Below are 23,987 nucleotides of genomic sequence, written 5' to 3'. Positions count from 1 at the left end.
GGGCTCTGTAGATACAGCAGTGACATAAGAGGGGAAAACTCCTATTCACATGGAAGTTAGATCCCAGCAGGAGAAAGAGGCAGTGCATAGACTCGCATAATTCCTCTGGGCATCTGGAGCCTGCTCCTGCTGGCTGAGAGCCCCTCATCTCCCTCAGGACATGGACACTGAGATTCTCTGTGCTCTGTCCCCAGCCTCCCCTCAGCTGCACATGGCTCTGCCCCATTCCAGGTACCACGTGCAGGAGCCCAGCCCTGCTCCCCCAGCCTTGCAGAGTCCCTCAGTGTGGCCTCATCCCACAGTTTGCCCACTGTATTCCATTCTTCACTCTGTATTTAGAGCGATATTTCAAGCGCATCTATCTGATAAAGGCACCTCCCTGCTTAAACGTTTCACACAATTTCTCTCACTGTCAAGATTATGTAAAGCTGTTGAGTGTCACATTCAAAGTCTCTGTATATGTGACCATCTTTATTTCCGACCTCTTGGCTCACCTCTCCCCTGGAGCCTATACAAAAGCACAAGTAGGGCCCCTTTGCTAAGAGGATGCTTAACCCTGAAACCCAGTGTCACCTTCTCCTTTTGGTACTTCTGGTCCTCCTTTCCCACCGCTGTCCCCTTCCATCAGGACCAGGCTCACACATCACCTGCTGGAGATACTGACCATGCTGAGATGAGCAAATACCTGTTTTTATTATAATAATTTACTAGGAAATTTCCACACTTACATCTGATCCCATTGTGCATATTCTCTTAGATAAAATTTAAGCATAGAAATACTGAACAAAGAATGCAGTTATGATTCTTATCATCATTTTGTTTTTCTGATTAGTTTACCCTGTTTACATTCCCTAAAGAAGTGGATGTATATTATGTTATTACTTTTTATTTAAACATTTCATATTTCCAATTTGGTTGGTGGAGTATTATCCTTGGACTGAGTCAGACATCTAGGATAAAGGGTTGTAAGAAGAGATTTTATAGCATTTGAATTCCAGAACAACTTTACTATGACGATCTGTAAAAATGTGACCCATTAGAGAGCCTGGAGGACTATTCCTCATGATCATTTAATTTAAAAACTGTGACAGACAAGGACGTCCCTGCGTGTGGGGCAGCTCATAATCTAGAACGTCCTCTGCAGGACCAAGGATGCTGCTCTCATAGCAATTCTAACAGATCGCTTCTTCTGATGTGTGACGTTTGTTTTATCTCTGTTTTAAATAGAGAAATTCTAACATAAAGTGACTTAGAATAATGATTTTTGATGATTTATTTATTTCCTGTCTTCTGTCAGGGAATGGGACTTCCCTTTGATTCCAGTTTCCTGAGAGATTGTTTCAAAATCACAAACAAGTTCTGAAATTTTATCAAATTCTTTTCTGTTGAAATAGTCACTGGCTTTTCTTTAATTGATCACAAGCCTGTGGTCTGGAAATAGTGACCACTGGCCACTGACTCGTCCCATATGAAAAACTCAATCTGATTTGAATCATAGTCATCAATATAAAAGTTAAAATCATAAGAGTTCTAGAAAAAATACAGTAACATCTTCATGTCCTGGCAATAGACAAATTCTTCCTAGGTTGAACACAAAAATGACTAACAATACGAGAACAAAATACATTACCTAAAATTTTTAAATATCACTTAACAGGCGAGTGACATCAGCAAGATGATGGAATAGGCGGTCCCCCACTCGTGTCCTCACTCAGCAACCATGATTTGGCGGCCATCAATGGAGAAAAGTGCCTTTGTGGGAGCTTCTGGATCCAGGTAGGAGACTGTGAAATCCTGGTGGAACCCAAGGCTGAGGAGTGGTGTTTGAGAAGGCAGGCCCATGCTCAGGGGGTCCTGACCACAGGCCCAGATCAGTGCCATACCCCTGTGAACATGGCACATCTTTTTTTGTCTTCTTCTTGTCACCTGCACCATTTGTCAATGGACCCAGCAGGAGTCACTCCCGTCTGTGCCTCAGTTAGCAGGCCTGACAACCGTGTCCCTGGCTGTGAGCCCTGAAGCAGCCCGTGATCCAGTTCCAGCCCCTCTTAGCCACAGTCCAGGAGCAGTCCTGCCCATCCAGGAACTGCACAAGACAAATGCTCATCAGTGCCCCTGGAGGCAGGCCTGCTGCCCTCAGTCTGAATGGGAATCTTGAGGCAGCCCTGTGCCCTGGCTCCAGCCCTGTGCAGAGTGGTCTGTGGGCAGGAAATGGGCTGGGGACAGGCCCATTTAAGCCTCAGGAAGCAGGCCTTCAGACTAATACCAGCTGTGGACCCTGAAGCAGACTTCTGTCTCAGCACAGCCCTTATCAGCTGTGACCCAGGGCCAACCCTGCCCAACAAGGAAACTGTCCAGTGCCCAGGGGGGAGCCACACCCATCCATCCACTATCTTCTCTTGATTTTGGGGTAAAGCATTGCCTAGATCCTCCTTCTCACTGCACTGAGGGGTTGTCTTTCTTGAAATGCATCCATCACACTTTGGTTTCTAGGAGAGTCTTCTTGATTTCTCCTACTAGACTCTGCTTGCCTGGGAAATGACGCCATCCTAACACCTGCTTCCAGGCACAGCCTTTCAGCCCCCACAGGGGATGACTGGGATCAGGATGTGTGGACCATCCTCCTGGACCCTGCCCAGTGGGAGAGCAGGCCCCCTCATATGAGGCCTGAGGTCCCATCTGGAGCCAAGTCTCAGCCTCTTCAGCCTGTCCTGTCTTGTTGGCCAATTTTCTTCCTCAAGAAAATAAGAAGAGAAGCCAAGTAGGCATTATCAATCTTTTTTACATAAAATAAACCTCTGGAAGCATTTTAACATGACCCCATTACAGAATCCCGCTCCTGAAGTTCAGATTAATTAATCTGGTAGAAAGGGTCATTTTCTGGCTTTTAAAAAGTGGAAAGTTTCTAATATGGGGGCAGCATTGAGAAGGAGGGGGCTGAGTTCATCCTTCGTGTTCTGTTCCTCTAACAAGATGCTGAAATTGAACAGGCACAGGTGAAGTTTTCATCAAATGTAAGAGGAGAGTAAACTAGAGATGCGCAGGCCTGGCCTTCCTAATGAGTAGACACATTTGTCAGAGCTGATCATATCTCCTGAAAATGTGAGCTTCAAATAATCCTGTCTCAACTAGATGGAGCCATCATGTTGTCTCAATTGATTGAATCACCCGACACCCGCACTTTTCCCAAGAGCCCAGCCTCAGTTCCTCTTTTTCCCAACACCATCCTTCAATACTTCCTTCCTCCAAGACATGGGGAATCTGAACTTATTCCTCTATCCCACCTGCTCCACCGGTTAGCCAGACTCACAGTCTGACATTTGTGTCGTCCACAGTTCCTACCTAGTCCCTACCTACATCCAATCCTCCTCCTCCTTCATTTTCTATGCAGCACCTGGGCCTCATAAACAAATCACATACTGTTGATCCCCTGACAACCTCTCTAATGCTCCCATCTCCACCCCACCAAGCTCACCCCTCCTTACTCTCCCAAAACAGCTTTCCTATACAGTATATTTTGCTTGTTTGTACTCTCTCTTCCCCTAGACAGTGTCACCACTCTGAGCATGTGAACCCTTCCTATCTTGTCCACCTACTATCCTGAGCCCCTACACCCAAGTCTGACCCAAATTAGGTGTTCAGTAAATGGTGTGGATGCACATAATATGGAGAGTCAACTAGCCTGAGTCAAACAGAGCTGGACTTTGTTTCCCTGATTCTGCCCTGACTCCCTGATATGGACTGAACTGTGTCCCTCAAAATCCTAGGTTGAGACCCTAACCCTGATGTGACTGTCCCTGGAGATAAGGCATTGAAGGAGGTAATTAAGGTAAATGAGGTCATGAGGGTGGTGCCCAAACAAGTGGGGCTGGTGTGTTTATAAGAAGAAGAAGAGAAACCAGGGATGAGCACACAGAGAAAGGTCCCTGTGAGGACACAGTGAGAAGGCAGCCACGCGCAAGCCAAGGAGAAACCAAACTGCCGTCACCTTGATCTTGGACTTCCAGCCTGCAGAAATGTGAGAAAACACATCTGTGGTTAATCCACCCCATCTGTGGTGTTATGTTATGGCAGCCCTGGCAGACTCACACACCCCTGGTGGACTCTGTCCCCAGGGCAGCCTGCCCCAGCATCCAGGAATGTCTGCTCGATTAGAGAAAAACAGACAATGGATTGAAACCAAGGACAAGCAGTGGTGGCAGTAATTGAAAAACACAGACTCTTTTCCTCTTATGTGATGTCTTCCTTGTTAGAGATTAAGCAGCGTGTCTCCAACACTCCAAATCTTTGCTTCAGAGGTCCTATTCCTGGTGGAATGGAAGTACTTTGATTTTTGCTACACTCTTCTCTTGGACCAATCCTTACCATTCACTGGTCTCCTCACTAATGTATGAGTTGAATAGAATATTTCACATGGCTCATTCTCTACTTGTAAGAGTGAACCGTTCACTTTTCTGAGTCAGGCTAACTCTGATCCAAGCTCCAGGACACAGAAGAGGAACGTAACTGGGACAGAGCCCCTGAGACCTGGGCCCTGTGAGGGGGAGAATCTCAGAAATCAGCCCTCAGTGACCTGAGGAATCACTTGTTTGGGGGAACATGACAGAAGGGCTCTGGACTGGAGTGTGTGTCTAGACATCCATGAGCTGGGCCTCTAGGACAGGTCCTCACCTGAGAGAGGAGGCACTTGCAGGGGAGGAGCCCGGTGATGGCAGGCAATGGCCACTAGTGTGGGTTCTTGAGATGTAATCGCCCTTCTCACTCCCTCTGGGAAGAGGACATCCTCATGAGGGAGTTTTGCCCCCTTCTCCCTCTCCAGAGAGTATTGAATTTCAGCCTGGGGCCTCCCTGATTGGAGTTGGTGTCATTTCATCTGAGACTGACCCTTTGCAGAACATTAGAAAGACCAGGGCACCAAAAGCAGAGTCTTATGAGACAGTGTCCCCTGCCCAGCTCCTAGTGTGCACAGTAGTTGACCCAACATGAACTAATGACGAGGGTGGAGAGCAGATGATGCACATGCTGGGACCACTGAGGGAAACCTTCTGTCCTTTCCTCTCCTCTCTGACCCCAAATCTCCCAGTCATGTGGTGAGCCTGTGATTTGCCCCAGCTCCAGCCCCAGGGACAGGCCTTTCATTTTCCAAACCAATCAGACAATCCCCTCCCTGCTCACCATGATGGAGTCAGGGGAGACAGTGTGAGGTATCTCTTCCAGTCCCGTCCTCATGAAGTCTGAGATTCCTGTTCCATGGATCAGGGAGGGCAATCTCTCTCATTCAGGAGAGTTTATTGTGTGTGTGTGATGCCTGGGACTGCAGGGACATTTTTGACCCATGTGGGATATCAGCCTAGGGACATGTGAGATCATGGACATTGGACAACTCACATAAATCTCAGAGAAGGAGGGAAGTCCATTGAGATGACGCACTTGACAACTACAACCTTCCTGTCACCACTGAACAAGGCAGGAAGGCTGTTGTCTATATTTCCATCACAAGGATGAGCTCAGGACCTCAAACCCCCATGTGTGTCCATAGACCATCATTCAGGAGGTACAGCTCACTCACATCTCACCCAGTCCCCGAGGACCAGCCTCCAAACCTCTTCCCTAAATCCCCTTCCTTCCCTCCAAAAAACATGCGGCATCTGACCGAGGGAGAAGTGGGCTGGGTGGAGGCCCTGAGGCTCTGGGACCCTGGCATGGAGGTCACTGGACATGGGTCACAGACTCAGGTGGTGGCTGTTTTCCTAGCTGCCATCACCCCATGGAACCTCCAGCGACTGGCCCACAGCACCTCCTGCTGCCCCAGCCCTTATTCCTCTCGGCCTGACATGAGGGGTTAGGAGCCCCTCAGACAGAGATCCCCTGCCTCCACCCCTGGCTCAGCTTCTGCCTCTCACTCCCCACAGGAAGGGGCCACACCCAGGCCTTGCTCAGGCTGCAGCCTCTTGGTCACATTCAGCTCAGAATTCACTGCTGTGGCCTTCTCGCTGAGGACCATCCACAACTGTCTCCACTGTCCCCATACTGATTCCACTGCTGGGCTGAGGTGGGGTGTCATAACCCATCCCCAGCGCAGGGAATAAAAACACAAAGGCACCACAGATCTGACCCTGTGCACTCACAGTTTGGGACCCAAGAAATTTGGTCTCTGTCTCTCTTTCACTCTGTTTTCTCTCCAGCCTCTCCTTCCTGTCAAGCTGAGCCTCAGTCCTCGCTCCCTATGGGCAGAGGCTCCAGAACAACATAAGCAAGGAAGTGCTGAAGGGAGGACGTCATTGTCCCCACAGTGGGTGCTGCTCCAGTGCGGCCCCTCAGATATCAGAGGGAGGGATGTGTTAGCAGCAAATGCCAGTTAGTGGGCAGCACACGGGGTCACTGTGCCTGGTCCATGTCAGGCTCTGCAGTGGTGGCGTGTCACGTGCACCGTGACCTCTGCTTACGCTAACCCACACTTTCTCAAGGGGAAACATGTATGAATAAGTCACAACATAAATAATAAAGGTGCCCATATAACCTGTCTACTCACTGCTGACATTTTTACTCTGTTTTCATGTAAGGAAACATTCCACCATTTGTTCAATTTTTTATTTTATTACGTGCTGAAATTTGTAATTGTTTTTCTACAGATATGGTCAAATTTTTAATTTTTTATACTGGAAACAGAATCATATACATTTTGAACTACATTTTAGATTACATACTTTTAACATGAGATACTATGTTTATTCATTGTGACTCAGATAATTTTTTCATTCATCCTAATTAATTTTCAGTACAATCTCTAGACTTCTAGGTACATACTTATAGCTTTCATAATTAAAATCTAACTCTTCATATTTAAATGTTTTCTCTTTTTTTCTATTCTTGACTTGACACAAATCTCAGGGTAAACCTTTCAGAAGAGCTGTGTCGGCAGTCATCACGTGCGGTCCAAGACCGAAATGGAACAATTCTAGTCTTCTCTGTTCTGGGATAATGCTTTTCTCTGGTTTAAAGATACACCATCCTTAAGCCATTGAGGAAGTAATCCTTATTGCTTTATTTCTATATTTATTTTTACAAAGGCAGGCATGGAGATGAATTTAATTGTCATCTTCTTAAGCGTTTATTGAAAACGTCACCTGTGTTTTTCTACTTAAACCTTTGCAATGAGAAAGGAGACAAAAAAGGATGGTTTTGAAACAAATCCACTCATTTCACTCTCACGATTGAGTCCCACTTCTGTCTCTCTTGGCTTATGGTAAACCTTTACATCCACTAATTCTGTGTTTGATTTCCAACACCAGCTGTGGAGTCTTCTTTTCCATTTCCAGAATCTTCCAGGGAACTGACAGACCTAAGGCCTGTGCCTTCATTGAGTGATAAATGATGAACAGTGGTCTCTTCTTTGCCTTGATAAACTCTCACCGATTTCTCCTGATCTGGCTAGAGAAACACACGTTTGCAGTCTTGACGCAGTCCTGAGGTCAGGGACACAAACTGTCCCGAGGATGTGGACACAGAGGCGTCAAGGTACCCTCTTTCCCTCCGCCCAATTGGGTCCTGTGACTCTCGGAGCAGCCTTGACCCTGGGTTCCTGTTCATGCAGGAAGGTCAGTCCTCACAAGGGAGCCTGGGGTCTGAGGGCAGGGAGCCCCCAGGGAGCAAGATGCACAGAGCTGAGGGTCAGGCCCAGGGGATCAGGTTGGAAGTTACTGCTCCTGGCCTCAAGAGGACAGGAAGAGGGCCACCATCCTGGGATTGGGTAAAACAGGAAAATAGAGGCATATTTTGGGTTTCTGACAAAGATCTGGGATTGGATTTCATGGGTTCCTTGTGGTCAGATACTGGCAGGTTCTTAACTCGGCTGGACACATTGGCATCACCCTTCTGTTGACTCTTCCGTCAATTATCTAGAGAGAATTTGTGCCCTGAAAAGAAAGCTTCTGTCTGTGCAGCAGTGATGAGGGTGAGAACAGGCTGTCACGAATGGCGCAGCCATCCTCAGAGCCGCAGCTCCCACAAAGTCTCCAGACATTCAGGGATGGCAGCAGATGAACAGCAGAGTCACCCGGATGTAGACTCAGATGAGGAAGTGACCAGAGAGTGACGGGCTCACAGGGGGAGGGGGAGGGGCTGCATCGTGATTCCTCACAGATCTGGACACTGTGTCAAGATCATCTCATGTCTGGTCCCAGTGGCCAACCCCGTCCTAGGACAGGATCTAAGAGACCCTCAGGAAGCTTTCCTGCCAGACCTGAAGCCAGAGGGTCTGTCTCAGATGCTGTGAGAAAAGAACACCTGGGTCCACGTTTCTAGGGCTTCTGCCTGGATGCTGTTGTCGCCAGGCCACACTGATCATCTCAAGGTGCTGCTTTCTCTGCTGTGGATGATCCTGTTCCTGAGACCTGACCCGACACCACAGATGGATGTGTGAGCACAGCTTGGAAGCAGGAGCCTGAAACACATAAAAGATGGAGAAGGGGAGGTTTGGGGTCCCTGCTCATGTTGTCCACAGCCTGACTCACTTGAGGATTCACAGCAGACGTTTGGGATTGCCAGAGAGGATGATAAGTGAGGGGGAAATTGCAAAGATAACGGAGTCACCCAGTATGGGAGCCACAAAACCTGAGCATTGACTGAAAAGAAAGCTCTGGCTGTGGAGACTGTGAGGGGAGGAGCTCCCAACTCATGTTTCATGTCTTCACTGATCAGGTGAGGAGACACTCTGCAAATTTAATAATAATGCTACAAAGTCAGCCCCTCGTTAGCACTGAAGGGGGGTTGACTCTTGCTGCCCAAGGAGTGTGACTCTCGGTCCCCAGCCCTCCCACACTGGAAGAGCACTGTGGCATCTGGGTTGTGCTGGTTAGTGATGCTAAGCTTCACCATCGACTTGGAAACCAGAGCTGTTGGCCGAGGGCCATGTGGAGACCGAGAAGAGAACTGAGGTTGTGAGAGTGTGGCTGTTCCGATGGGTCTGGAGCTTTAACTGGATATCCCAGGGGCTGATGTGTCAAAATCACTCCATTCTATCCAGCGCTTTTTTCTGGGGCAGCAGATCTTGGCTTTCCATCCGGGAATCCCAGTCCTCGCAGGAGGCCAGCTCAGCAGGGAGAGAAGCAGAGTCCTGTGCGCACAGGACAGGTCCACGCTGCAGGGAGCAGGGCAGCCCTGGGCAGTGTGCCTACACGTGTGTCAGGGAGCCATTAAAGGTGTGGTGTTCAAGGTCAGTGAGGAACAGGGGGACCCAAGGCATGGTGAGGACAACCTGAACCCTGCCCCTTAAGGCCCCAAAGCTAAGGCACAGCTACCTCACATCTCTCATCCTCCTCCACACCCAGAGGGAAGGGAGGGGCCTGTGGAGGTTCATGTTATGTGTCAGCTTATGTATGCCATGATATTCGGTCAGGACACAGATATTTGGTCGTACATTACTCTAAGAGTTTCTGTGAATGCATGTTTTAAAAGAGATTAATAATTAAATCAGTAAACATTGATTGAAATTTATTACTATCCATAATGTGGGTGGGCCTCATCCAATCAGTTGAAGGACTTGATAGAGAGAAGACTGACCTCCCCTAGGAAGAGGGAATTCCGCCAGCTGACTGCCTTCAGAACCCAACTGTAACTTCTACTCTTCCTTCCCTGGGTCTCTAGCCTACCAGCCTTCTGCACATTTTGGACTTGCCAGTCTCTATAATCATGTGAAAAAATTTCTTAAAATAAATTTCCATAGATAGATACACACATACATACACACATAGGTAGATGGATAGACGATAGTCAGATACATACATAGATACATGGATAAAGAGAGAGAGAGAGACACATCCTACTGATTCTGTGCTCAGGAGAACCATAAGTCGTACACAGCCCTTCATCCAAATCTCTGCCTGCTCTTCGCTCGTTCTGGCCCTTTGCAGGGTCCTGTCCTGTGGAACAATCCGTGATACGTGGTGGCACAAGGGCAGCCTGTGCTCTGGGCCCTACACAGACCTCAGGAGGTCGTGGTCACAGGGAAGCAGAGGTCCAGGAATATTCCTGGATGGTTGTGCACTGTATACAACCCCACGAGACCAGGCTGTCGGCGCCCCATTTGTTGAAGGACGGATTCACACTCTTTCTGCGACAGGCCAGGCAGCTATCGCCAGTAATCCATGATTTTGTGAGAAGAGCCTTTGGGTTTCCTGTCCAGGATTCATGGATGCAGGTTCCACTTCTGAGCCTTGGAAATGATGTCAGGGACCCTGGGAGCACCTTCTTCTTTAGAGCCGCTGGGTCACAATCCTCATGCACAGGTGACAGATCAGAAGGTGCTCCTTGTGGTGAGGCAACAAGAAACCCATCACCCCCGGCGCACATGGCGGGTGCCAGCACGGGCTCAGGACCCAGTGGCATCCAGCCCTGGCCTGCTGCACCCACCCTCTGCCCGTCAGCCCTCAGAGAAGGTTCCCCACCTGGCCTCTGACTCTTCTGGGACTAACGCTGCTCTCCTTGCCTCACCTTGATCATCGAAAACAACCTCTCTGTTCCTGGAGTTCAAAGACGATGCTCCACCCCTCCCTTCCCAGATGGATCGGCTCCCCGGGAGGGAGAGAAGGAGCATCCCAGGGCTGTGCGCCATTTATGTCTGCTCTTAGCATTTTCTTTCTTTGCTGAGATCTTCTCCCTCATGGTTCATCATGATTACATTTTACCTGAAGACCTTGCAGCGAGTCTTTGGATCATTTCGGGAAGAACTGTTATCTTAGTGACAGTCAGTTTTTTGACCCAGAAACTAGGAATATCTATTCATTCATTTATTTTTTAAATTTCTCTTGAAAGGTTTTGTAATTTTCAGTATACAAGATCTGCAATTTTTCTCAGATATATCCACGTTTCATTAAATATTAGTAATGTTGTATGTTATTGTTTTTCTTTTAAAAATTGAAGGTTCATTACTGCTATATAGAATACAATTAATTTCTGCATCTTGGCATTTTATCACAAAATCCAAACTGAAACAGTCAGACCGGAAGCATATCGCAGTCACTCGACCCTGCGCTGGGCATGGGCAGACTCGATCTCTTTTGGCCTCCTCAAATGTCTCCACTGAGAGAATCTTCTCTCTCAACAAGCAATTTTTGTCTATGCAAACATGAGTTGGATAAGAATATATTAGCAATGATATTCTTCATGATATGAAGAAAAGGGTATGACTTTGTCAACTGTTCTGGTTCTAGGAAAATCAGGTCTTGTCTAAGATGTGACAGCAGAAGCCATCTCCTGAGCCACCAGAGGGGCGAGCGCACCAGGCCAGGAGAGTGGGGGGGGGGCGGTTTGTGTCTCACGTCCTCGGGGTCTGGAGCACATGTGAGCATTAGTGACGCCGGGCCATGTGTTACAGTAATAGTGAGCCTCGTCCTCAGGTCGCAGCCCGGGGACGAGCAGAACACCAGAGTTAGTTGTGTCATCTTTGGATCCAGAGAAGTGGCTGGGGATCCTGGGCCCTGATGCTCATTTGAGTCTGTGTGGCAGAGCAAGAGATACCTGGGGGCTCCCTGGCTTTGGCTGGTCCAGAATATCCTGTATCCACCAACACTGATGCCACTGCTGGCAGTGCAGGTGAGTCTGGCATATGCTCCAGGTGATGCAGAGGCAAGGTGGCTGAGTCAGCACTGGCCGGGAGAGGGAACCTGCAGACACAGACACCCGTGGATGATGAGGCAGAGACTAAGGTTAAGCAGCTAGAGGGTCTCAGCCACAGGGGGCTGACACAGGCTCAGGAGCTGACTCTGGACACTGCAGACTGTCCCTACCTGTGCAGGGAGAGAGAGGCATGAGGAGGAGAGGAGTCCCGGCCGTGGTGCACACAGCCTGCTGGGGCCCCAGATCAGGGCTGGGTGGCCCCCAAATCTTTGCTCTTCTCCATTGATCTGAAAGAGAAGGGGCTGCTCACATAAGTTTGTTCCCCCTAATGATGATCCCACTTTTGTCCTGAGAACCAGCTGAGTCTGAGCTTGATTCCTTAGATGGAGGAGCTGATGGGTGAGTTCAGAGTTTGCCCCATCAGAGGGACCAGGGAGGAAGCAGCTGAGGGACCTTACTCAGACCTGTGAGCAGAGAGGACACAGCTACTGAGACCCCTCAGCAAACACAAGCACCAATGTCCCAGCCCTGGAGGATTTGAGGGATTACACAGCAGGGGGCACCCAAGGTGCAACCTTGGGGAAGACCCACAGCGCCCCCTGCTGCTCACTGTTCTAACTTCAGTCTCAGGTTGGAAATAATGTCAGGGACACTGGCTTGACAGCCTGGTCACTGTGGGTCCACAAACATCCATGCGCCACACCCCGTGCTCTGCCCCCACGTAAGTGATATTGATAAACAACCTGTTTAACTGTGGGCTTCCTGGCCTGCTAGGAGGAAGAGATGTGGAAATCTGACCACAGGACAGTGAGACTGAGTCTGCAGTGAGTGAGGAGGCAGAGGGCTCTGGGAGCAAGACCCGAGCAGCTCCTTCCACAGGGGCCACATGAAGGAGCCACTGGAGCCCTGGGTCTGAATGGAGACCGGGGTTCTGCTGGTGGACAAACAAAGCAATAACTGTTCCTAGGAAATGTGCTTGATTCTTGGAAGATCGGCAGTGTTTGCAAATACTCAGGGACATTAAGTAGACTAGGTTGGTGGTTGGGTGGCAAACCATACAGGGGACCTTTGCAGTGGTCTACGGCACTGAATCTGTGGCTCTGAGGAGAGCTGGAGACCGATTCGAAAGAACTTTTTCTTTCACCAAGAAGGGATTGAGATGTATTTATGACAGCTTTAGTGAGGTTTAATTTTCAAATAATCAACTGCCATTTTAAAGTGTGTAATTTGGCAAGCTCTCATGAATATATGAACACACTGGTGAATCCATCACCACCGTCAAGGCAATGACTGTATCTGTCATTATGTTGACATCACCAGTTTGAAACCACTCCATCCCGCCATCCCCTCCCCAATCCCTAGGTGATTGCTGATCTGCTTTTGTCTTTATAAATTAATGTCCATTGTGTAGAATTTTATATAATTCAAATCTTTGTTCTGGTTTCCCAGCTTTACTTGTCTGGCTTCCTTCATTGAGCATATGTATTTTGACACCCATCCCTGTTTTCACAGTTATCCACAGGCCATTCCTGGGCACACAGTATGGACGGGCCGCAGTCTGCTTCTCCATCCGCCTGTTCATGAGCGTTTGGGTCTTTTACACTTTGGGCTATTTATACATAAAGCCGTTATTTATGTTAGAAGTAAATTTATTTGTTTGCATTTATTTAATATGTGATTTCATATATTAAGTAGTTAAAATAAAATTTAATATGTAACTTTATGTTATAAATGAATAAACCTGCTGAGTATTTGTGTACAAGTCTTTGAATGAGTATGCACTTTATTTTTTCTTGGGGAAACAGAGCAGCTGGGTCTTAAGAAGCTATATATTTACCCCTTTTAGAAACTGCTCAACTGTTTTCCTAACTAGTTTGTCGATTCCGTGCTCCCACCAGCCGTGTGAGAGTAGCTGTGCTGCCTCCTCTCAGTATTGTACTTTTGTCCCTTCTCATGCAGGTTTAGTGGCATATAATTTCCATTTTAATTTGCATTTCCATAATATATAATGATGTTGAAAAATTTTTCATGAGCTTATTTGCTATCATGTATCATCTTTGGTGCAGTGTCTGTTGAAATATCTTTCCTAATTTTAAATAGAACTCTCCTGTAATTATTGAATGGAAAGAACTCTGCAACATATTATCCACACAAGTCCTTTATTAGGCAAGTGATTTGCATGCATATTCTCCCAGTCGATGGCTGTCTTGTCCTTCTATTAGCAGTGACTTTCAAGTGCAGGGTATTTCATTTTTGATGAATTCCAAATTATCAATTTGTTTTTTTGGTTTTTCTTTTTTTGGTTGGAGCTTTTGGTGTTGCAACTAAAAGGTCTTTTCCAGCGTGAGCATTCTTACATATTTCCCTTTATGACATTGTTTTCTTTCTTTCTTTTTTGTTTTGCTTAAATATATAAAACTGGAAAAGCTGAGTCAAACTAAATGTTTAGATTTCAATTTATCAGAAATTGGCAAAAGTTTTCAAAGCATCTCACATTCCAAATGAGTAATATAGGTGAGTTCCTCTGGCCCCACATCCCTGTCAACATTTGGTTTGTTAGACTTTCTCATTCCATCAGTTTCTGTAGGTGCATAGTTTCTTTTTCGTTTTTTTTTTTTTTTTTGAGGAATATTGACCCTGAGCTAACATCTGCTGCCAATCCTCCTCTTGTTGCTGAGGAAGACTGGCCCTGAGCTAAGACCCGTGCTCATCTTCTGCTACTTTATATGTGGGACCCCTGCCACAGCATGGCTTGCTGAGAGGTGCCATGTCCACACCCAGGATCCAAATCAGCGAACCCAGGGACGTCAAATTGGAAGGTGCAAATTCAACCACTGCGCCACCAGGCCGGCCCCAAGTAGGTGCATAATTTCTGTAGGTGCATATTCCTTCCTCTCCATTAAGCCGAGGCAGCTCTGATTGTGCTAATTGGCTCACTATGGGCCACCTTTTGGTCCAGGTTTCATTATAGTTGGAATTTCCCTTTTGCTGATGACTTATAAGGCCAAGAACTTTTTAAAATTTTTTATTATTTATTTTCCTTTGTGAATTGTTTGTTCAGATCTTTTGCCCATTTTAATGGATTGTTTCTCTTTTTATGTGAAAATAGCGATTATTAATGTACTTTTGATGTAGCCATTTTGGTCACACATGTGTCATATGACATCTGGGCAGTTAGTGTGGAAGGTGAGGAGAAGTGACCAGGCCATGGTGGACACACCCAGGCCTGTTGAGGACTCACAGTGCAGACAGAGCTGTCCCAAGTCTGTGTGTCTTTTGTCACCCAAGCTCCAAGGGAACTAGGGCTCTCTCAGTCCCTTGGGCACCATCTGTCCCCAGGCCCCAGGGTCGGTAGGAAGTCACCCCCTGTGGGTCCCAGTGAGCACTGAGCCGGGCCGTGGATGAGCGAGGGGAGGAAAGGGCAGGCAGGATTCCGGCTGCACCGGCTGCCTCTGAGGCTGGAGTGCGTGCTTTTCAACAGGTCACAGAGTCCTGCCTTTCAGTCTCAGGGGTGTCAAGGTGGCCTTAATGCATCTTTCTCATTTCTCCCTCATTTTTCTGGATTAGCACCTCTTTTCTTCACTGTGATGGGGTCGGTCCCTCCTCCTTCTCTCTCACTCACCAAACCCACGTCCTGGACACCTGAGATAAAATGTCTCAAGATATAAGAAAGAGTCAAGTGCATTTACTCCCACCATTCTTACTGTTCCTATGTCTCTCTGCCTCTGTCTCTTTCTCTCCTCCTTAAATTAGCATGTGCTTTCGAGTTTATTGCGAGAGTTCTAAAATCCTTGGTCCAGAAGATCAGTGAGATACCTCTAAGGTGGTCACTCCAATGAACTCCAGTGAGGCAGGAGTGAGGGGCATCATCCTGGGGTTTCCGCCTGGAGAGGAGAGTATTCCTGCTCCCCTAGGGAATGACACCGCACGAGACAGCAGGGTGCACCAGGTTTGCTTTCTACATTTGCACCATTACTGCAGGACCAGGTCACTCTGTAGCAGCTTTCCAGCCGCCTGCTGCCTGGGGAGCTCATGGTAGGAAGCTATATGCCTTGCTCTTCCCTGGAGAAACAGGAAGAAAAAATCCAACACTTTTGATAGTCAGGACACCAGACACTCTTTCTGGGAGCCATGTGACAGTGTCGGTAGCAGGTCAGAAGAAACAGGATCATCCCACTTCCCCATTCATCTGGATCACTGTTGCTTCAACAAATGACACAGCAATGCTGTGAGATGCTCCACAGACTGGCTGGTGGGGATGGTTGAGTAGCGGTCAGCCCCAGAGCTGGAGCCCCAGAAATGATCAGGAATTCCATCCCCCTTGCTGTGGCTTCCTTCACTCTTCAGGCACGTCACATCCTGAGGGGGTCTTCCTAGGGTGCTGTTGATTCCATCCGATGTAGAAGGTGCTCTGCTCACTGCTCAGGGTGCAGCTGAGCATGGCCAAAGCTCCCAGGGAGGCAGACGCAGAGAGTAACTGAGTCACACAGGCTGACTGAGTCTGGAAACACAAACAGCCATTATGGTGGAGGGAGGGAAAGAGGGAGAGACATTTCCTCCATGTGGTTGGGAGGTAGTTTAGTGGGCTGGGGAATCAGGACTGTCCTGACCTGATCAGTGCAGGAGGAAGGGGAGGAGAGTGGAATCCAGGCTGTAGTGCAGACGCCCCAGAGCTCTGCTGAGATGGAAATGCTGCAGGTCTCTCTCATCCTCCTCAATCCCCAGAGAATAGAGCCCTTCATACAAATTTGCTCCTCTTCTCCTGGCCAACCAAACACCTCCTCGGTTCATGTTTGCCTCTCCCACCACACACACAATGTCCTGAGATCATTATTTCTGGGAGGGGTAGACCTGGGCTGAGACTGGGCTGAGAATCACCAGGAACCCCGAGACATCCAGCTCCTGGGCCCAGGGGGCAGTGAGCAGAGACCAGGGGACAGGTGTCTGGTTTCCCAGCTCTCAAAGATCCCTTGGCTGCAAGCCTACAGCGCCCCTGCTGCCCCAGGCCCAGGTCCATCATATCTGTGACCAGAGGACAGGTGACCCTGCCAGAGGCTCCTGCCTCCCCCACTGCTTTGATCACTGCCATTCCCTGAGGGCAGAGCGAGGCCCTCCTCAGGGGCAGCCTCCCACCTCATTTCAGTCTGTTGTTGTCTGCTTGGGCCTCCTCAGCAGGAATCAGAGACAGAATTCACCCCCTTTGCAAGGAGTCCTCAGGGGAAGGGGCCTCATATGCAAACCCTACATGAAGGAAAACATTCATTAGCTGAGAACAGGGACAGGTCAGCCATGAAGTCACTTCCCAGGCTGCTCAGGAATCCAGGTCCCTTTCCTCCTGCCTGACCCCTCACTAGATGTGCACAGAGGACACACGGGGGTGAGAGTTTCGAGGATGAAGGCGCACACTGGGTAGCTCCCTGGGGAATGAGGAGAAGCCCAGGGAGGAGAAGGGGAAGGGACTCCTGTGGCTGGAAGAGTCAGGAAACTCGAGGGTCCTTAGGAACTAAGGGACCAGAGAGGTCGGGAGAGAAGGGATGTGAGGAGCACTCCTGAGGAAAGATCTGGGAAAAAGTCCATGTCTTTTCTTCAGGAAGTCATCACAAATGACATTCTTTGAAGCATTTTCCTCAAACCTCTGAATCATTGTGAACAGAGCCTGGGCCCAGGGGAACGTGACATGTGTAGCTATTAGGATCAATCTTTCCTATTAGAGAGTTTTGAAAAGAATGTGGTTCATACTCAAGAACCAATGCTCTGGGCAGGGGTGGGGAGGTTAAAAACGAGAACGATTTATATGCTTTTATCTGGCAAAATGTCCACTCTACATGATTTTGCCAGAAAGATCACCTCCAGCCAAAAGTAAAACAAAAAAAACCAAAAACTTTTACCAAAATAACATAAAACAAAATAAGCAGATAATAAGATCAAATAATAAGATTTCTATAGCCAGAAAACTTTGAGAATTCTATGCACCAGACTCTTAGCTCACTTGAGTCTGGGGAGTTGTTAGGGGCAGAGAGCACATCCTGGCCATCAGCTTGGTGTGCTCTCTGTGTGTTACAGTGGGGTTGCGTTATCTTGAGATATTAATACACCAAAATGTTTAAATGGATTAGTGAAAATCTAAAGTCATTATTTAATCAAGAGTAGTCAATGAATTTTCCTGGGGGAAAAAAGCTCTATTTTAATTTTGCATTTACAATGATACCACCTCTTGAAATATTATTTTCTCTGTAAGTTTTGTTATTTTTAAACAATTTTGATTAAATCACACAACAGGGACTTTATGAAATTTTCTTCATTATTGAGCAGAAATTAATTTTTACAAAATATTTGCACCTTGAGTTTTTTTGGCACTGCTTCCTTTCTGATGATGCAGAAATGTTCATTGTGAATTTTATTTTGCTTTTCCTTCCACTTCAATAAACAAGGATTTGCAGGTCTGCCTAGTCTCTCACACACAGGATGAGGCTGCCTGTGTCCCCTCTCCCCATGGATGCTCTCTCCCTGGTGGGGCCCCCTCAGCTCTCAGGCTCAGGGCAGAGAGAGGAGCACGGGCACAGCTGACTCTCTCCCAGTTCAGGCCCCATCCTGATCCAGTACTACTTGGCCTGTGTAGTGAGGAGCATGTCTTCAATAGCAAATGTTTACTGAACACCGATCTGGTGTTGAGTCTGGGGGTTGGCAGTGGAATTCTAGGCTGTGCTAGACAGCCTCATCCCTGCTCATAGAGCTGAACCTGAAGAAGAAACATGACGGTGGGAGGCATACAGGGGGTCTCCCTTCCTCACTTTCACCACTGGAGGCAGGAGACCAGAGCAGACACTGCTGCACTCATGGGTCTGTGGGGGATTGAAGGTTTGTGGGATCACAGGGGAGCAGGGAGTCAGAGACAACACGAGAGCTGAGAGGACATGGGCAGGACTTGAAGATTCCCTGGGTTTAGGTGAAGATGTAGAGAAGTCCAAAAAGTGGATACAAACAGAGGAAGACAGAGATAAATAACATGACCCCGGAGATATGGGCTACTAGGAAAAATCGGATTAGTTAGCAGGGCAAGTGCCTTAGGAATCCCAGATGCGGTTTGGTTTATCAGGTGAAGGGTCTTGCTCACTAGTTGAGCGTGACCTACTGGAGTGGTGGAAAGGAAGACAGGGAGAGGCCATATGTCAGGAAGGTGAGAAGTGAAGAGTGGGTGAGAGAGTCAACAGAGAGAGGACAGATTCCCCTTTAGGAAAGATCGGACGGGAAGTGTAAGATGGAGGAATCTAAAGTCTAGCTGCCCTTCTCCATATTTTTCTTGTAAATGGAATCACGTTAATTTGTAGACTTTTACACAGAAGAGAAATCCAAAGCTCATAGATTTATTACCCTTGAAGACATTAACCAGTTTATTTCCAACGTAGAAAACTGGCTTCCTTGGCCCAGTCTTGGTAGAATAAATGTACTATATTTAGAAAATACTCTTTAAAATCTATTACTGTCTCACTAGTCTCCTCAATGAAATATAAGTTGAATAAATTTTTGACACATGTTCTTACTCCATATGTTTAACTTTTGGAAAATTTTCCCTGACAATTTAGGTTACTTACTGAGATCTCTGAGAGGATCCTTCTATCTAATCTATTGACCCTGTGGTGACTGAGGACTGGAATCTTTAAGGTCAGGAATCGCTTCTCTCGAGTCCTGAAGTGATTCCCAGGAACAACTAAAACTTTGATTTTCTGATGCTATATTTTTCTAAAACTCCACCCCCGACACACATGTTTGTGACAATGGGCTGAAGATGCTTGGTTGGGTTCATTAGCTGACTGGTGGAAAGGAAATGAGAACATAAGAGAGATGGTAGAATTTGGGAAAAATCAATGAGTCTAGGTCTGAGGACATTACATGATATGATTGGATAGACAAAGGACATTCCAGAAGGACCTTGACATGTAGAGTCCAGGTGGAGGAAAAACCAGGACAGTTCAACTGCGACTCTTAATAGTTTTCTCTATGTCCTCGATGGGCAGAGTCACAGCAGAGGTAACATCAGGCTGAGTGCTCTCATTCCCTTGGAACTTTACTCTGTGACGTGGACACTCCCAGAAATGACACAGTGGTGGCCAAGGGAGCAGTTGCTGTGGTTTGGGAGCAAAAGGAACTTCCATGTGGAGCATGTGGACAGAGGTATTGGTTCATGTGATGGTCCCTGAGTCTGGTCCACATTGGAGAGAGTGAAGGCTGGGAGAGGTGTCCGGTGAGCTTTGGAAGATGCCACCATGGAGGTTTCTTGAGCCTTCTTTACCTTCTTACTAAACCTGGGAAGAAGAGGTCATCAAGAGAAAGCTTTTTTTTTTCTTCTTTCTTCCTCTCATGAGACTACCTAAATTTCAGATCAACACGTTGTGGATGGGAATGAATCTGTCTTGTCCCGGAATTGATCTCTTGTAGGAATATCGGAAAGGCCAGGGAGCCAAGCTGTGGCTTTATGATACGGGAACAGTCTGGCCTGTGTCCCCTTCCCAGATCCGAGTGTCCACAGTACATGCCCCAACCTGAACTGACAATGAGGGTGCAGGGAAGAGTGAGGAAATGTTAGAGACCTATTTGGTAAAACTTCTATCATTTTCTTCTCCTATTTGGACTCCAAGTCTCCCAGACATGCAGTTGGCCTAGGATTGACCACACGTGCTCCTGGATAGCCCTTGTGTTACCTAAACCAGTCAGACAATCCCCTTCCTGCTCACCATGGTGGAGCTGGGTGATGGTGTAAGTGAGCTCGTCCAGCCCTCCTGAAAGCTGATTTCCTGATCAGTGGAACAGGGAGGGCAAGTCTCTCTCCTTATGGACTGATTGTTGTGTGGATATGATGCCTGGGTCTGCAGAGGCAAGTTTGGACCATGTGGGAAAACAGCCTGGAGACTCTCTATATACTCATGGAGGACGTAGAGACAATCACAGAGAATCCAGCAGCGTTCATCAGCCCTGCTTACAGTTGGTCCTTGTGAAATTTTGCCATTTGTCTTCCTGATACCACAATCCAAACTTTGTAGCCCACCCTGAATTTCTGGTTCTAAACAGACCAAAGTATCCCTCTGTCCCTCCTTCCTCGGAGAGAGTTCTCCAGACCAAAGACTGTTAAGCAGCCAGGTTGAAAGCCCCTGCAAGATGAGGTTCTCTCCTACGTGACGGGGGTCCCTGCACCTGGCTCAGGGCCACTTTAAACTCACTTTAGCTCATAGGTGTTTAACAATTGAAGGGACTGATTGAACTTCTGGAAAATCATATCTTCTGAATGAACGGATTAACCTAGTGATAGCATGACATACATATCTTAGAAAAATCCTCTCACTATTTTCATTTGGTTCTAATGTAAAGCATTGCCTAAGTCCTTCCCCCCTCCTCATCCCTGCAGTGAAGGGCTGTCTTTCTCTAGGTGCATCCATCACATTTTGATTTCTAGTAGAGTTTTCTATATTTCTCCTACTAGACTGTGTTCATCCTGGGACCTAATGAGCCCATCCTAACACCTGCTTCCCAGCACATCCTTCCCCATCCCCCAGGGGATGACTGGGATCAGGATGTGTGGACACGTCTGCCTTGACCCTGCCCAGTGGGAGAGCAGACCCCCTGCTCTGAGGCCTGGGGTTGCATCTGCAAATGAGTCTCAGCATCATCAGCCTGTCCATTCCTCTTGGCTCATTTTTCTCATCAACAGAATGACATATGTAGCCAATTAGGGGTTATCTATTCATGATACATAAAAGAACTTTCTGGAAGCATGTAAACACAAACCTATTACAGAATCCCACTTATTGAGTTTAAAATTAAGTAATCTGGTGGAAATTGTGGTTTTCATCTTTTCCAAAGTGGAAGATTTCTAATATGGGGGCAGCATTGCGAACGAGGGGACTGAGTTCATCCTTCACATTCTATTCCTCCAACAACATGATAAAGTTTAACAGGCACAGGTGTAGTTTACATCAAATGTGAGATGAAAGTAAACTGGAGACGTGCATTCCTAGGACTTCTTGTGAACAGTCCCATTTGTCAGGAGCTGATCATGTCTCCTAAAAATATAAGGTTTAAATAATCCTGTCATAAATATATGGGGTCATCATGTTGTCTCAAGTAATCCACTCACTTACATCCCGCACTGTTCCCAAGAGCCCAGCCTCGGTTCCTCTCTTTCCCATTTTCATTCTTCAGTCCCTCCTACCTTCAAGACATGGGGACCCTGACCTTTCTTCTCCATCCCACCTGCTCCTGCCCTCCTCCAGGGCTCCTAGTCTGACATCGTATCATCCACACCCCGACCTGGCCCCTGCCTTCACTCTCCCCTCCTCCTAGTTCACCTTCTATGCAGCACCTGGATTAAATACACTTAAATCGCATTCTGCTGTTTCCTTGTTCACCCCCCCAGTTCTCCCATCTCCACCAACCGCCATGCCTCTCCTCACTCTCCCAGGACATCTTTCTTTCAAAGCATGTTTTGTTTGTTTGTTCTCTCTCTTCCCCTGAGAGTGTCAGCTTCCTGAGCATGGGGACTTTCCCATATTTTCCACCTACTATCCTAAGCTCCTAACCAAAGTCTGACACATAATAGGTGTTCAATAAATTGTGTGGATGCACATCATCTGGACAGTCATCCTGAGTCAAACATAGCTGGACTCTGTGTCCTTGGTTCTTTTCTGACCCCTTGATATGGACTGAACTGTGTCCTTCAAAATCCTATGTTGAGACTCTAACCCCCAGTGTGACTGTCTTTGGATATAAGGCATTAAAGGAGGTAGTTAAGGTAAAAGAGTTCATGGGGGTTTCTCCTAAGCAAGTAGGGCTGGTGTCTTTCTGAAAAGAGGAAGAGAAACCAGGGGTAAGTACACAGAGAAAAAGCCATGTGAGGAGACAGTAAGAATGTACACATCTGTGGGCCAAGGAGGGTGGCCTCAGGAAAAACAAACCTGCCAGCACCTTGATCTTGGACTTCCAGCCCGCAGAACTGTGAGAAAATACCTTTCTTTGGATTAAGCCAACTCATCTATGTTTTTGCGCTGTGGCAGCCCTGCCAGACTAACACATTGCATGGATGCTGTGGCCAGCACAGCCTGCCCCCACATCCAGGAATGTCTGCTCGATTTGAGAAAATCAATAATGTGTTGAAACCAGACACAGGCAGCGGGGGAAGAATTGGAGAGGACGAGGACACAGTCTCTAAACAAAGCACCCTGGATTGAGTCATAGAAAGTTTGGGGCCAAAGAAACCAAGGAAGCAGCTGATGTGGCCGAGGAGTGGGGGCTGTGCAGGGAAGCCTCATGGCTGGGGGGGAAGCAGGTTTCTGTCTCACTTCCCCACATGCCTGGAGCACTGTGTGAGCACTCAGGCTGGCATCATAGCACTCACAGTAATAATCAGCGTCGTCCTCAGACTTGAGCCCAGTGATGGTCAGGGTGGCCGAGTTGCCAGACTTGGAGCCAGAGAATCATTCTGGGACCCCAGATGGCCGTTTGCTGTTATCATAGATGATGAGTTTGGGGGCCATTCCCGGGAGCTGTTGGTACCAGTGCACATCATAATCACCGATGTGGGAGCTGCTTCCAGTGCAGGAGATGGTGACCCTCTGGCCCAGGTTCCCAGACACTGAGGCCGGCTGAGTCAGCACAGACTGGGCCCAGGATCCTAGAAGAGGGAAAGACAGAGAGATGGTGATGCTGGGGTCTAGAAACAAGATGAGAAAGCAGGGTGACATGTATCTTCCCAGGGCCCCTTGTCCCCATAACTAGTCACCTGTGCAGAGAACAATGAGGGTGAGGAGACGGGTCCATGCCATGGTGGAGGTCATCACCAATTCCCACCGTCTGTGGCCCCACAGCTGAAGCAGAGCTTCTCCCAGATCTCTCCCTTCCCCTCTTCATACTCTAACAGAGGGAGGGCCCACACATGCACATCAGACCCTCCCAGCTTTCTGATCTCTCACTGGGCCTTGGTTCAGGTCTCACTGCCTAACGATGGCCAGGGAGTGGGGAGTTCACAGCTGTGATCCCTGAACAGAGGGCACCAGGCAGTGCCAGGGGGCTGGTCCCAGCTGTGATCAGCCACAAAAACCTCAGGAACGAGCACTGAGCACCCCCCGGTGTCCAGGCCATGATTCATCAGGTGTGACACAGTGACTAAAGCCAATTAGAAACAGCTCTGGTCCCCACTGCTCTGTCCACTCTCCCCTTGCCTTAGGGTCAGGCCAGGTGGCCCCTCATGTTGCCTCCCCACCACCCAAAGGCAGTCTTTATGCTCTGCTCAGCCTCCTCAGGGGTGAGCATGTTCGTGTGGCCGTTGGCTGTTCAGCGGTCAGGACTGAGGGGGTGTCTCTTATCAAACTCCTCTTAGATCA

General features: G+C 47.9%; 1 protein-coding gene across 4 annotated transcripts in view; it reads right to left on the bottom strand.

Moving 5' to 3' along the window:
• LOC138918304 (rho GTPase-activating protein 20-like) overlaps nucleotides 1–23,987 on the bottom strand; it is a 97,304-nt gene that overhangs the window by 51,668 nt on the left and 21,649 nt on the right. For all 4 annotated transcript variants that reach the window (XM_070239302.1, XM_070239301.1, XM_070239303.1 and 1 more), the window contains exon 2: nucleotides 23,003–23,278. The gene's annotated coding sequence lies outside the window, so the exon portion shown is untranslated. The remainder of the gene's footprint in view (nucleotides 1–23,002; nucleotides 23,279–23,987) is intronic.

This window comes from Equus caballus, chromosome 17, assembly GCF_041296265.1.
Source record: "Equus caballus isolate H_3958 breed thoroughbred chromosome 17, TB-T2T, whole genome shotgun sequence".
Classification (NCBI taxonomy): Eukaryota; Metazoa; Chordata; class Mammalia; order Perissodactyla; family Equidae; genus Equus; species Equus caballus.
This window is presented reverse-complemented; position numbering and strand designations above follow the sequence as displayed.